The following is a 15,699-nucleotide window of genomic DNA, read 5'->3' as shown; positions in this document are numbered from 1 at the left end:
CCATGTGGGTGTGTCATGGTGCATATACACATGTTGACTAGGACAAGTTGATTTCTTTTCCACAAACGATGAATGAAATATTAATATGAATACTGACGATGTTTTAGTGTTATGTTTTACTCAATCACCTTTGGTATCTTTAAAGCAATCTTGAAAAATAACTCCTCCTAATATGCTGCTTTAGAAACCAGTATTTATTTAATTTAGTTGTTTAGTTTAGTTGAGCTGTCAGCATAAAAACCTCATGCTAAAGGAAGGTTAATAGGTTAATAGTTAAAAACTACTCTCATTGTTCTGTGGGTTGTTTTATGTGCTCTACAAAGAAGAGCTATTTAATTTCTAGTTTTTAATGTATTTTTCTGGTCCTTATTCCTCTTACTCACTTGCCTACCCCTTTCACTTATTAAAATAAGTAGCACACAGTAGATAGATGAAATAGGTATGGAAATTGCTAAGTAGTATGCATCCTGAAGATATACAATTTCAGATGTCAAGACACTAGAGAAGTCACATTGAAGTATTAATCAGTTTTCCATCTTGTTTTGCACTTGGATTCCCTGACATGACTAGTAAAATAGATTTATTTTAGTGACTAAGAAGTTCTAGTTAGAGGAACATAAGAAATTTTCTGTTGTTTTGAGTAGCCCCCAAATAAAATTTTAACCTACTATTGATACATATGGTCGGAATTCCCATTCCAATTCTGTTGTTATGATTCAGGTCTCAGTTCACCACCTCTTCCAGGATTTACAAATCTATATAGTTATTTTCTACTCTACTCTGACCACTTTGGATATATATACCTATATGCCTTTTTGTATACCATTTTCATAAGTACAACTTCTTTTCATTCACCACCCACCACTGTATGCGTGGTATGTATGTCTATCAATACATTATCATCTTTCAAACCTTACATATAAGCAAAACTATTTCTTCCTTGTTTCTAGCTGTCTTCATTACAGAAGACCTAGAAATTTCATTTGAAGTTTATGGAATTTGCCTTAAGTAGGTATCAGAGACTAGTGCTAAAATGAAAAAGATAGAATCACTAATCCTCAAAGATAACATTCCAAATCATCCATACTAACATGTAAAAAACCTCCATTCCCTAGGTCCCCCGCCACTTGGTATGTGTCCACAAGGTGCCACGATGAACAATTTACAGGGTTTTGTCAGATTTAGTTTGCCAAGTGCTCATACATGCAGCCAAAGAGTGACTGGGTAGAATTCCAGCAGAGCAAGATAGAAAAACCATAAAGTAAAAACTGGAAAGAGGGGTAAAGGTGAGAACTCAAGAGAAAATGTTAAAATGAAACTAGAGGAAAATGTTGAAAAGGGAGAGAGACACTACAGAGGGAAAAAAAGAAGTAAAAGCAAAAAGAACAGATTGCAGACAGAATCATTCTATAACTGAACGTATCTGATGTGTCAGGCAATACATCTCTAAAAATGTATTCAGGAGTGCAGTCATTTCTTTTTAATAGTAGACTATTCTCACGTGCTATGAAAGATGTGAGGTTTGGTGTTGTCAGTTCTACTCTTGACATCCAGTCTTTCTGTATGGACATAAAAGGAAACCATGAGGCTAAAAAGAGGCAGAAATCAGCTTTTATAGAAGGGGAAGAAAGAAACAACGTATTGACATTATTGGAAAAAGCATTTTAGGAATACTACTCTTCTAACTGCTTATGCATCTGTGCTGTGAATTGCAGACATCTTTAACATTGTTGCCAAACACTGATTTGAAATCAAATGCCTGGCACACTTTATGTGTCAATATTCTATTGTATATTTGAAAAAGCTGTCTAATAAAACTGCCGGAGGGTTTGTGGAGTGAGTTTTTCTTCATAGGAGTTGTAAAATTCATCTACAGTGGCTACAATAAAGTTTCACAGTGTTTAAACTACTAAAACATTTCTTTAAGCACACGGTATCAAAACGTTTGAGAACCTCAATCATTATAAAACGGTGAACATTGTAAGTAGGCTTTTGAACTTACCTATTTTTGTTATAGAGATTTCCTTTAGATCTGACACCAGTGTCAACTTTCTATTCCTACACATTTCCATTCCATTAGAAAGAAGACAAGAAGAATTTCAGCTCTTTCCAAGAAAGTGTTTTGTAGAAAGAGATTGATATAATGAGCCTGATGAGGATTTATTTCTTCTCAAACACAAAATCATAGCACAATTGAACTTTATTTTATAGTTGATGGATGGACAGAGATTTAAGACTTTTGAGTGCCTCCCTACTAATTAGAAAAATTACTGTTTGAAGATGTAATAATGATGAATAAGCTGTAGACACAAAAAGGAAATCATCAGGAGACTCGATTGCCCAATTTGTTTCTGGGATTTTTATCTTTCCTTGGATATGGCACTACAGAACAACTAAAAATCTTAAAATAATAAGTATACATCCTGTGTTGCATGCTGTTTTCAGCCTGTGTTGCATGTTTTTACACAGATTGCACTCAAGGGAATTAAAAGGAGGGCCAAGAGTCATCAAGTTTGTCCAATTTTTTATATTCTTTTCTCTCCTAGAAAGGGAAATACATTAATATGGAACTACCTAAAAGTTTTACTGAGCTCTGCCTACCAGAACAACAGTCAGCTCTACCCACAACCAGTCCCTCCCATCAGGAAACATAAACAAGCTTCTTAGATAGCCTCATCCACCAGAGGGCAGACAGCAGAAGCAAGAAGAACTACAGTCCTGCAGCCTGTGGAACAAAAACTACATTCACAGAAAATTAGACAAGATGAAAAGGCAGAGGGCTATGTACCAGATGAGGGAACAAGATAAAACCCCAGAAACACAACTAAATGAAGTAGAGATAGGCAACCTTCCAAAAAAGAATTCAGAATAATGATAGTGAAGATGATCCAGGACCTCGGAAAAAGAATAGAGGCAATGATCTAGAAGATGCAAGAAATGTTTAACAAAGACCTAGAAGAATTAAAGAACAAACAAACAGATGAACAATAAAACAACTGAAATGAAAACTACAGTAGAAGGAATCAACAGCAGAATAACTGAGGCAGAAGAACGGATAAGTGACATGGAAGACAGAATGGTGGAATTCACTGCTGCAGAACAGAATAAAGAAAAAAGAATGAAAAGAAATGAAGACAGCCTAAGAGACCTCTGGGACAACATTAAATGCAACAACATTCACATTATACGGGTCCCAAAAGGAGAAGAGAGAGAGAAATGACCCAAGAAAATATTTGAAGAGATTATAGTTGAAAACTTCCCTAACATGGGAAAGGAAATAGCCACACAAGTCCAGGAAGCACAGAGAGTCCCTTACAGGATAAACCCAAAGAGAAACATGCCAAGACACATAGTAATCAAACTGGCAAAAATTAAAGACAAAGAAAAATTATTGAAAGCAGCAAGGGAAAAATGACAAATAACATACAAGGGAACTCCCATAAGGTTAACAGCTGATTTCTCAGCAGAAATTCTACAAGGCAGAAGAGAGTGGCATGATACACTTAAAGTGATGAAAGGGAAGAACCTACAACCAAGATTACTCTGCCCGGCAAGGATCTCATTCAGATTCAATGGAGAAGTCAAAAGCTTTACAGAGAAACAAAAGCTAAGAGAATTCAGCACCACCCAACCAGCTCTACAACAAATGTTAAAGGAACTTCTCTAAGTGGGAAACACAAGAGAAGAAAAGGACCTACAAAAACAAACCCAAAACAATTAAGGAAATGGTCATAGGAACATACGTATCGATAATAACCTTAAACGTGAATGGATTAAATGCTCCAACCAAAAGACACAGGCTTGCTGAATGGATACAAAAACAAGACCCATCTATATGCGGTCTACAGGAGACCCACTTCAGATCTAGGGACACATACAGACTGAAAGTGAGGGGATGGAAAAATATATTCCATGCAAATGGAAATCAAAAGAGAGCTTGGGTAGCAATACTCATATCAGATAAAATAGACTTTAAAATAAAGAATGTTACAAGAGACAAGGAAGGGCACTACATAATATTCAAGGGATCAATCCAAGAAGAAGATATAACAATTATAAATATATATGCACCCAACCTAGGAGGACGTCAACACATAAGGCAACCACTAAGAACTATAAAAGAGGAAATCGACAGTAACACAATAATAGTGAGGGACTTTAGCACCTCACGAAACCAATGAACAGATCATCCAAAATGAAAATAATTAAGGAAACAGAAGCTTTAAATGACACAATAGACCAGATAGATTTAATTGATATTTCTAGGACATTCCATACAGAATCAGCAGATTACACTTTCTTCTCAAGTGCACACGAAACATTCTCCAGGATAGATCCTATCTTGGGTCACAAACTAAGCCACAGCAAATTTAAGAAAATTAAAATCATATCAAACATCTTTTCTGACCATAACGCTATGAGATTAGAAATGAATTACAGGGAAATACACATAAAGAACTCAAACATATGGTGGCTAAATGATATGTTACTAAATAACCAAGAGTTCACTGAAGAAGAGGAAATCAAAAAACACCTAGAGACAAGTGACAATGAAAACACGATTATCCAAAACCTATGGGATGCAGCAAAAGCAGTTCTAAGAGGGAAGTTTATAGCCATACAAGCCTACCTCAAGAAACAAGAAAAATCTCAAATAAACAATCTAACCTTACACCTAAAGGAACTAGAGAAAGAAGAACAAACAAAACCGAAAGTTAGCAGAAGGAAAGAAAACATAAAGATCAGAGCAGAAATAAATGAAATAGAAACAAAGAAAACAATAGCAAAGATCAATAAAACTAAAAGCTTGTTCTTTGAGAAGATAAACAAAATTGATAAACCATTAGCCAGAATCATCAAGAAAAAGAGGGAGAGGACTCAAATCAATAGAATTAGAAATGAAAAAGGAGAAGTTACAACAGACACCACAGAAATACAAAGCATCCTAAGAGACTACTACAAGCAACTCCATGCCAATAAAATGGACGACCTGGAAGAAATGGACAATTTCTTAGAAAGGTATAACCTTACAAGATGAACCTGGAAGAAATAGAAAATATGAACAGAACAATCACAAGTGATGTAATTGAAAGTGTGATTAAAAATCTTCCAACAAACAAAAGTCCAGGACCGGATGGCTTCACAGGTGAATTCTATCAAACATTTAGGGAAGAGCTAACACCCATCCTTCTCAAACTCTTCCAAAAAATTGCAGAGGAAGGAACACTCCCAATCTCATTCTATGAGGTCAACATCACCCTGATACCAAAACCAGACAAAGATACTAGAAAAAAATAAAATTAAAGACCAATATCACTGATGAATATAGTTGCAATAATCCTCAAGAAAATACCAGCAAACAGAATCCAATAACACATTAAAAGGATCATACACCATGACCAAGTGGGATTTATCCCAGGGATGCAAGGATTCTTCAATATACGTAAATCAATCAATGTGATACACCATATTAACAAGTTGAAGAATAAAAACCATATGATCATCTCAATAGATGCAGAAAAAGCTTTAGAAAAATTTCAACACCCATTTATGATAAAAACTCTCCATAAGGTGGGCATAGAGGGAAACTACCTCAACAAAATAAAGGCCATATATGACAAACCCACAGCAAACATCATTCTCAATGGTGAAAAACTGAAAGCATTTCCTCTAAGATCAGGAATAAGACAAGGATGTCCACTCTCACCACTCTTATTCAACATAGTTTTGGAAGTCCTAGCCACAGCAATCAGAGAAGAAAAAGAAATAAAATGAATCCAAATTGGAAAAGAAGCAGTAAAAGTGTCACTGTTTGCAGATGACATGATACTATACATAGAGAATCCTAAAGATGCCACCAGAAAACTACTAGAGCTAATCAATGAATTTGGTAAAGTTGCAGGATACAAAATTAATGCAAAGAAATCTCTTGCATTCCTATACACTAATGATGAAAAATCTGAAAGAGAAATTAAAGAAACACTCCCATTTACCATTGCAACAAAAAGAATAAAATACCTAGGAATAAACCTACCTAGGGAGACAAGACCTGTATGCAGAATACTATAAGACACTGATGAAAGAAATTAAAGATGATACAAACAGATGGAAAGATATACCATGTTCTTGGATTGGAAGAATCAATGTTGTGAAAATAACTATACTACCCAAAGCAATCTAAAGATTCAATGCAATCCCTATCAAATTACCAATGCCATTTTTTATGGAACTAGAACAAATCATCTTAAAATTTATATGGAGACAAAAAGACCCCGAATAGCCAAAGCAGTCTTGAGGGAAAAAAACGGAGCTGGAGGAATCAGACTCCCTGACTTCAGACTATACTACAAAGCTACATTAATCAAAACAATATGGTACTGGCAAAAAACAGAAACATAAATGAATCGAACAAGATAGAAAGCCCAGAGATAAACCCACGCACCTATGGTCAACTAATCTATGACAAAGGAAGCAAGGATATACAATGGAGAAAAGACAGTCACTTCAATAAGTGGTGCTGGGAATACTGGACAGCTACATGTAAAAAAATGAAATTAGAACACTCCCTAACACCATAAACAAAAATAAACTCAAAATGGATTCAAGACCTAAATGTAATACCAGACACTATAAAACTCTCAGAGGAAAACATAGAAAGAAGACTCTTTGACATAAATTACAGCAAGATCTATTTTGACCCACCTCCTAGAATAATGGAAATAAAAACAAAAATAAACAAATGGGACCTAATGAAACTTAAAAGGTTTTGCACAACAAAGGAAACCATAAACAAGATGAAAAGACAACCCTCAGAATGGGAGAAAATATTTGCAAACGAATCGACGGACAAAGGATTAATCTCCAAAATATATAAACAGCTCATGCAGCTCAATATCAAAAAAACAAACAACTCAATCCAAAAGTGGGCAGAAGACCTAAATAGTCATTTCTTCAAAGAAGACATATGGATGGCCAAGAAGCACATGAAAAGCTGCTCAACATCACTAATTATTAGAGAAATGCAAATCAAAACTACAATGAGGTATCACCTCACAGCAGTTAGAATGGGCATCATCCGAAAATCTACAAACAACAAATGCTGGAGAGGGTGTGGAGAAAAGGGAACCCTCTTGCACTGTTGGTGGGAATGTAAATTGATACAGCCACTGTGGAGAATAGTATGGACGTTTCTTAAAAAACTAAAAATAGAATTGCCATATAACCCAGCAGTCCCACTACTGAGTCTATACCCAGAGAAAACCATAATTCAAAAAGACACATGAACCCCAATGTTCATTGCAGCACTATTTAGAATAGCCAGGACTGGGAAGCAACCTAAATGCCCATCGACAGACAATGGATAAAGAAGTTGTGGTACGTATATAAAATGGAATATTTCTCAGCCATAAAGAGGAACGAAGTTGGGTCATTCATATAAACGTGGATGGATCTAGAGACTGTTATACAGAGTGAAGTAAGTCAGAAAGAGCAAAACAAATATCATATATTAATGCATATATGTGGAACCTAGAAAAATGGTACAGATGAACCAGCTTGCAGGGCAGAAATTGAGACACAGACATAGAGAACAAACGTATGGTCACCAAGGGGAAAAGCGGCAGGAGGGTGATGGTGTTGGTGTGATGAACTGGGTGATTGGGATTGACATGTATACACTGATGTGTATAAAATGGATGACTAATAAGGACTTGCTGTATAAAAAAATAAATAAAATTCTAAATAAATAAATAAAATATGGAATTAACTGTTCCCCAAATATTTGTTTCCAATTTCAGTTCAAGTCTCTAAAATGGCAATATAAATCGTAAATAAAATTGAGAATTTTTGATTATATTAGTTTAAGGCATACAACATAGTGATTCAATATGTTTACGGGTTATACTCCACTTAAAGTTATTACAAAATATAGGCTATATTCCCTGTGCTGTACCATATATCCTCATAGCTTATGTATTTTACACACAGTAGTTTGTACCTCTTAATTCCATACCTTTATCTTGCCCTTCCTCCCATCCCTTTCCCCACCAGTAATCACTAGTGTGTAAATCTGGTCCTGTTTTGTTACATTCATTAATTTGTGTCATTTTAAAAATTTTGTATATCATTGATAAGTATTTGTCATCAAAGACAAAGTATTTGTCATCAAAGACAAAGTACTTGTCTTTCTTTGTCTTACTTATTTCACTAAGAATATTACCCTCTAGGTTCATTCATGTTTTTGCAAATGAAAAAATTTCATTCTTTTTTATTGCTGAGTAATATTCCATTGTATATATACACAATAGTATCTTTATTCATTCATCTTTCAGTGGACAGTTATGTTGCTTCTATATCTTGACTATTGTAAACAATGCTGCTATGAATATTAGGGTGCATGTATTTTTTTCAAGTTAGTGTTTTCACTTTTTTTCAGATATATATGCAGGAGTGGAATTGCAGGATCATATGGTAGTTCTATTTTTAGTTTTTTAAGGAGCCTCCATACTGTTTTCCTCAGTGGCTGCACCAATTTACATTCCCACTAACAGTGTACAAGGGTCCCCTTTTTTCCACTTCCTCACCAACATTTGTTATTTGTGGTCCTTTTGATGATAGCAATTCAGACAGGTGTGAGGTGATATCTCACTGTGGTTTTGATCTGTAATTCTTTGATGATTAGCAATGTTGAGCATTTTTTCATGTGCCTATTGGCCATCTGTATGTCTTTGGAAAAATGTCTGTTCAAGTCTTCTGCCCATTTTTTGATTGGATTGTTTGTTTTTTGATATTGAGCTATATAAGCTGTTTATATATTTTGGATTTTAGCCCCTTGCCAGTCACTTCATTTGCAAATATTTTCTCCCATTCTATAGGTTGTCTTTTTGTTTTGTCAATGGTTTTCTTTGCTGTGCAAAAGCTTTTAAGTTTAATTAGGTTCCATTTGTTTATTTTTGCTTTTGATTCCTTTGCCTTAGGAGACAGATCCATGAAAATATTGCCAAGATTTATGTAAAAGAGTGTTCTGCCTATGTTTTCTTCAAGGAGTTTTTTGGTTTTGATCTTATGTTTAGGTTTTTAATCAATTCTGAATTTATTTTTCTATACGGTGTGAGAAAATGTTCTAAATGTATTCTTTCACATGTAGCATTCGAGTTTTCCCAGCACCACTTATTGAAGAGATTGTCTTTTCTTCATTGTATATTCTTGCCTCCTTTGTTGTGGAGTAACTGACCATAAGTGCATGGGTTTACTTCTGTGCTCTCTATTTTGTTCCATTGATCTATGTGTCTGTTTTTGTGCCAATACAGTGTTGTTTTGATGACTGTAGCTTTGTGGTATAGTCTGAGGTCAAGGAGTGTGATACCTCCAGCTTTGTTCTTTATTCTCAAGATTGACTCTTCAGGATATTTTGTGGTTCCATATAAATTTTAGGATTGTTTGTCCTAGTTGTGAAAAATGTCATGGGTATTTTGATAAGGATTGCACTACATCTGTAGATTGCTTTGTGTAGTGTGGACATTTTAACAAAGCTAATTCTTCCAATCCATGAACTCGATGTATCTTTCCATCTGTTTGTGTCACCTTTGATTTCTTTCATTAGTGTCTTATAGTTTTCTGAGTACAGGTTTATTACCTCCTTAGTTAGATTTATTCCTAGGTATTTTATTCTTTTTGATGTGATTGTAAATGGGATTATTTTCTTAATTTCTCTTTCTGATAGTTTGTTGGGAGGGTTATGTCTCCAGCATTGTTCTTTTTTCCTCAGGATTGCTTTGGCAATTCAGGGTCTTTTGTGGTTTCATATAAATTTTTAAGTTATTGGATTTTTCATCTCTATTTGGTTGTTCTTTATATTTTCTAACTCTTTGTTAAAAACTTCTAACTTCTCATTCTGTTCATTCAGTCTTCTCCCAAGTTTTTTGAACATCTTTACAGTCATTACCCTGTTACTCTTTATTGGATAGATTGCCTATTTCCACTTTACTTATTTCTTCTTTTGGAGTTTTATCTTGTTCCTTTGTTTGGAACATGTTCCTTTGTCACCTCATTTTCCCTATTCTTCTGTTTTCATTTCTATGTATTTTGTACATTTGTTATGTTTCCAATCTTGGAGAAGTGACATTTTGTAAGAGATGTCCTATGCATCCCAGCAACACACTCCCCTCTGGTCACCAGAGCTATATGCTCTAGCAGTGCCCCCTATGGGGGCTTCATGGGTTCTTCTGTTGTGGTTGGCTGACTACTGTGGGTGGTCTGGTAGGCATGGCTGGCCCTAGTCTGGTTGGTTGCCAGTACCTGCCTTGTGTGGAGACTGCCAACTGCTGGTTGGTGGGCTTGTGTCTTGAGGTGGATGGCTTTGGAGCCCTGAGGGGTCTTGGGACTTGTGATGGCCTGCTGGTGGGTGGGGCTGAATCCTGACATGGGTGGCTGTGAGTTCTGGGGTGTACCAAAGCTGGTGCTGGCTCACTGGTGAGTGGAGCTGGATCCTGGGGCTACTGGCTTAGGGGTTCAAGGTGTCCCAGAACTGATGTTGGCTTGGAGGTGAGCAGGGCCCAGGCACAGGGGGTCCTGGGGCTGGTGCAGGCCTGCTGGTGGTTTGGCTGGTTCCTGACATGACAAATTGCAGGGTTGTAGTCGTCCTAGGTCTGGTGTTTGTCTGCTGGTGGGCAGTTCAGGGTGCAGAGGATCCTAGGGCTGGTGCCTGATGACTGGTATGTGCAGCCAGGCCCTGGGCCTAGTGCTGACCCACTGGTGAGCAGAGCCAGGTCCTGAGATCTCTGGCTGCAGGGCCCAGGTTCTCAGAGCTGGTGTCTGCACTCTGGTGGGTGGGGCCAAGGCCCAGGGGGTCCCACTGGTAGGTGGGCTGCATCCTGGAATGGCTGGCTGAGGGGCCCAAGATGTCTCAGAGTAGGTGTTAACCTGCTGGTTGGCAGGGCTGGGGCCCAGGGAGTCCTGGGGCTGGTGCCAGCCTGCTGGTGGGTGGGTTGGGTCCTGACACAGCAGTCTGTGTGGCTGTGGTAGTCCCAGCATTGGTGTACTGGTGCACTAGTGGGCAGAGCTGGATCCCAGGGTTTCTGGCTGCAGAGCCCTGGGGGTCCCAGGGCTATGCCAGCACGCTGACGTGTGGGGAGATGTCCTGGGCCCTCTGGTGGACAGGGCTGTGTTCTGGGGTGGCTGTGGGTTCAGGGGGTCTTAAGACAGCCCATGTGCTAGTGGGTGTAGCTGTGTCCCTGCCCAGCTAGTTGCTTGGCCCAAGGTGTCCCAGTACTGGTTCTGACAGCCTGGTTGGTGGGGTCAGGTCTCATTGCTAATAAGCCAGAAGAAGGATTCCAAAATGGTGCTTGCCAGCACCAGTGTCCATGTGGTAGAAAGAGCTCCCCCAAATGGCTATCATCAGTGTCTTTGTCCCCAGGGTCAGCTCCAATTTCCTCCTGCTTCTTCATGAGACTCTCAACAGATGAGTCTGACCCAGGCTCCTTTCAAATTACTGCTTCTGCCCTGGGTCCCAGAGTGTGTGAGATTTTGTGTGCTCTGTTTAAGAGTGGAATCTATATTTTCCATAGCCCTCTGGCTCTACCAAAAGTAAGCCCTGGTGACCTTCAAAGCCAGACATTCTGGGGGCTTGTCTTCTCAGTGCAGGGCCCCTAGGCTGGGGAGCCCAATGTGGGGCTCAGACCCCTCACCCCTTGGGGAAAGCCTCTGCAATTGTAATTATTCTCCCATTTGTAGGCTGTCCACCCAGGGGTATGGATCTTCACTCTACTATACTATACTATACTATACTATACATCTCAGCCCCTCCTACCCATCTCATTGTGGTTCCTTATTTATATCTTAGTTGTAGGAGATCTTTTCTGGTAGATTCCAGTCTTTCTCATCAATAGTTGCTATGTAAATAGTTTTAATTTTGGTGTGCCTGTGGGAGGAGGTGAGCTCAGGGTCCTCCTGCTCAGAGTCTTCCTACTCTTCTATCTTGGTTACCTCGCAAGAATTTTGATTGGTTTTACCTGTGACAATAATGAGAGTTTCTGAAAATGAATGGCTAATTTTTTCAACCAATGCTTTTAATTTTACTACAGCCCTTCTTTAAAAAATATGATTTTTCTAAATGTGAAGAACTTTACTTAAAGTAGCCATCATCTCTCAAATATTGTTTTCTAGGAAAATTAATGATAAGCTCATCAGTTTATGAACCAAAATAAAAATGCATCAAATTTTAGTACATTTAACCAATTCATACAAAAATTTAACAGAACTTGTCATGATTGGTTTAGAATATACTTATCTTCAGAAAACCACATATAAGTAAACCTTGAAATATTTATATAATATTACATAATATTATATATATTATATGATTATTACTGATATATATATATATGTTACACACACATATGCATGTACATATATTCAGGCAATGAAGATTTAGTACAAAAATTAAGTTCCTCTCCAAACTTCAGTTTGAAGATTTTATTTGATTGTTGTACCTCCTTCTCTTATCCAAATAACTCAAATATTGTCTCAAAAGGAATGTATATTTTAAGGTTTGTATCCTGAGTTATCATTGTTCTCTTGCAAAAAAAAAAATCTCAAAGAGCAAAACATAATTTTATTTAAAAAGAGCTTTAAAAATGTCTTTACTTTTGGATCTATAAATTTTATTTTTTATTCTTTAGAGACTTAAACTGAAATAACAGTAGACCTCTATATGGAAGATCTTTTCAGCAATAACTTTGGTTTTATATCATAGTGCTAATTTAAAGAGTAAATATATGGGTTTGACTATCCCCTAAGTAATACTAATTAGAACGCTTTGCCTTCCACTCTATACCATAGCTCATTGGATTCTCTGTTGAAAGATTGTAGCTTAAGCTTTGTATAAAGTGATTAGCTCTAGAATGTAGAATGCATTTGAAAGAAATGTCTTAAAGTTTATTTTAAAAATACTGTAAACTACAGATCAATATCCATTATGAACGTAGACAAAAAATCCTCAACAAAACATTAGTAAATCAAATTCAGCAATGTACAAAAAGAATTATGTATCATGACCAGGCGACATTTATTCTAGATGTGCCAAGCTGGTTCAACATTTGAAAATTAGTCAATATAAACCATCATATAAATTGACATAACAAAAGCAGTTGACAAAATCCAACACCCGATCATGGTAAAAACCCTCAGGAAAAAAAAAAAAAAAAGCCCTCAGTAAACTAAGAATCTGGAAGAAATTTCCCAATTCTTCCCAATTCATAAAAAACGTTTTTGGAAGATCTACATAAAAATCATACTTGTTGAAGAGACTGGATGCTTTCTCTTTAAGATCAGGAACAAAGCAAGGACATCTTTGCTCACCACTCCTATTCAACGTCTTACTGGAAGTCCTACTTAGTGCAATAAGATAAGAAAAAGAAATAAAAGGTATACAGATTAGAAAAGAATATAACCATCTTTATTCATAGATGATATGATTATTTAATGTAGAAAATTCCAGACTTCCCTGGTGGCACAGTGGTTAAGAATCCACCTGTCAATGCAGGGGACATTGGTTTGATCCCTCGTCTGGAAAGATCTCACGTGCCGCGGAGCAACTAAGCCCATGTGCCACAACTACTGAGCCCGTGCGCCCAAGAGCCCACATGCCGCAACTACTGAGCCCACGTGCTGCAACTACTGAAGCCCAAGTGCTCTAGGGCCCATGTGCCACAACTACAGAGCCCGTGTGCTGCAACTACTGAAGCCCATATGCCTAGAGCCCGTGCTCCGCAATTAGAGAAGCCACTGCCATGAGAAGGCCATGAACTGCAATGAAGAGTAGCCACCACTCACTGCAACTAGAGAAAGCCCACATGCAGCAATGAAGACCAAACGCCGCCAAAAAATTTAAAAAATAAATGTAGAAAATTCCAAACAATCTATCAAAACCTGGAACAAATAAGCAAGTGTAGGAAGATAGCTGTGTACAAGGTTACTAGTATTACTTTGAAAAAATATTTATCTATTAGATCAATTAAGGGTAATAAAAATAAAAAATATTTTACCTTCATTTATTCTTTCTCTGATACTTTTCCTTTTTTAAAAAATGCAGATTGAGTTTCCGACTTATGCATTTTCCTTCTTTCTGAAGAACTTTCATCATTTCTTTCAGAGCAGATCTGCATGTTATGAATTCCCTCAGTTTTTGTTTGAGAAAATCTTTATTTCTCCCTCACTTTTGAATTGGGTCGAATTGTTCTTTTTCCTGCCATTTAGGATGCCTTGTAATTTTTATTGAAATCTGGACATGGCATATTGGGTAATAGGAACCAAGGTGAATTGGCCATTAGTGTGAGGTTTTGTCTTAATCTGGCTAGCAGTTGAACTGTGTTCAATGCTTGCTGTAGCTGTAGGTGTCAGAGGCTTCAAATTCCTCCAGTATCCTTGTTTTTGTCTACTCTGTTGTCTTTATTTCTTAGAGTATGAGCCTTCCAGTTCTTTCAGCTCTAATTCTCTGTTATTATACTGTTGATGTGCTGGTTAGGAGTGGTGGAGGGAAAACATTCTACAATCTTATGATCAAATCTTAGTATTTTAGTGGACCTGTATCTCTGGGGAGACCATCACAAGTATTTTATAGTTCATTTTCTCCCCAACTTAGGTGGGACAGGAAGGCTAGAAGGGGCTGGAGTTGGGTATTGCCCTTTTGCCTATGTGAGATAAGACTCTAATAATGACTTTTTCACTAGAGAATACCTTTGCTATATTTAGAAATGGATGCTTTTCCCCTCCTCCTGACAAAGACACATTCTTGGCTCTTCACTGTGAGAAACTGGTGATGTTCCTGGAGATAGAATGCATAAGAGTGTGGGGGCAGTATACAAGGTTAATATACAAAGACCAATTTCTTTCTCCACATACCAACAATGAACAATCAGAATTTGAAATATAGAAAATATCATTTATAATAGCACCCAAAATATATGTAGGCCTGTATCTAATGATATGTACAGGATGTGTATACAGAAAACTATAAAACTGATGAAAGAAATAAAAGAAAATTCAAATTAATGGAGAAATAGTCTATTCCAAAATCATGGATTGGGAAACTCAATATTGTTAAGATGTCAGTTCCTCCCAACTTGATTTATAGACCCAAAGTTAGCATACACACATATATTTCTTGTTCCTTCAGCTGAGAGAGCCTAGAAACAATGAGACACAGTAGCAATGAGCATACCTAGCACCGAGATCTTGGTTTCTAATACCATTGTACAATTAAAAAGAAAAAAACACCCCAAGCGACTTAGAGAAATGGCTGACTTTTTTACTGGGACAGGAAATATACAAGATAAGCCTGGATCTTATAGTGCCATAAAGTAAGGAAATGCTAAAAAAATTTCCCCCCAAATGATAAACAACCCCACAGTGATAAGGTGTGTTAAAAGGAGAAGGGAGTCAACTGAAAGAGTTCCCAATTGTCAAACCTGGAACAATTAAAATAACAAAATAAAGTAATATTGGATTATAATCTAAAGTATAAAATAAATATTCATGAGTTTATACTGATATAAATAGAATAACCAAATAAGTGGAGAATAGTCAAATCTCCCATGCAAAAGAATTACACATAATTTGGGTGTTATGCCCTCAAGGGTATGGAGCATAAGTCCCCATTCTTTAAATATGGGCTATGGAAAGTGACTTCCTTCCAAAGAATAC

The sequence above is a fragment of the Phocoena phocoena genome, chromosome 2 (assembly GCF_963924675.1).
Source record: "Phocoena phocoena chromosome 2, mPhoPho1.1, whole genome shotgun sequence".
Taxonomy (NCBI): domain Eukaryota; kingdom Metazoa; phylum Chordata; class Mammalia; order Artiodactyla; family Phocoenidae; genus Phocoena; species Phocoena phocoena.
This window is presented reverse-complemented; position numbering follows the sequence as displayed.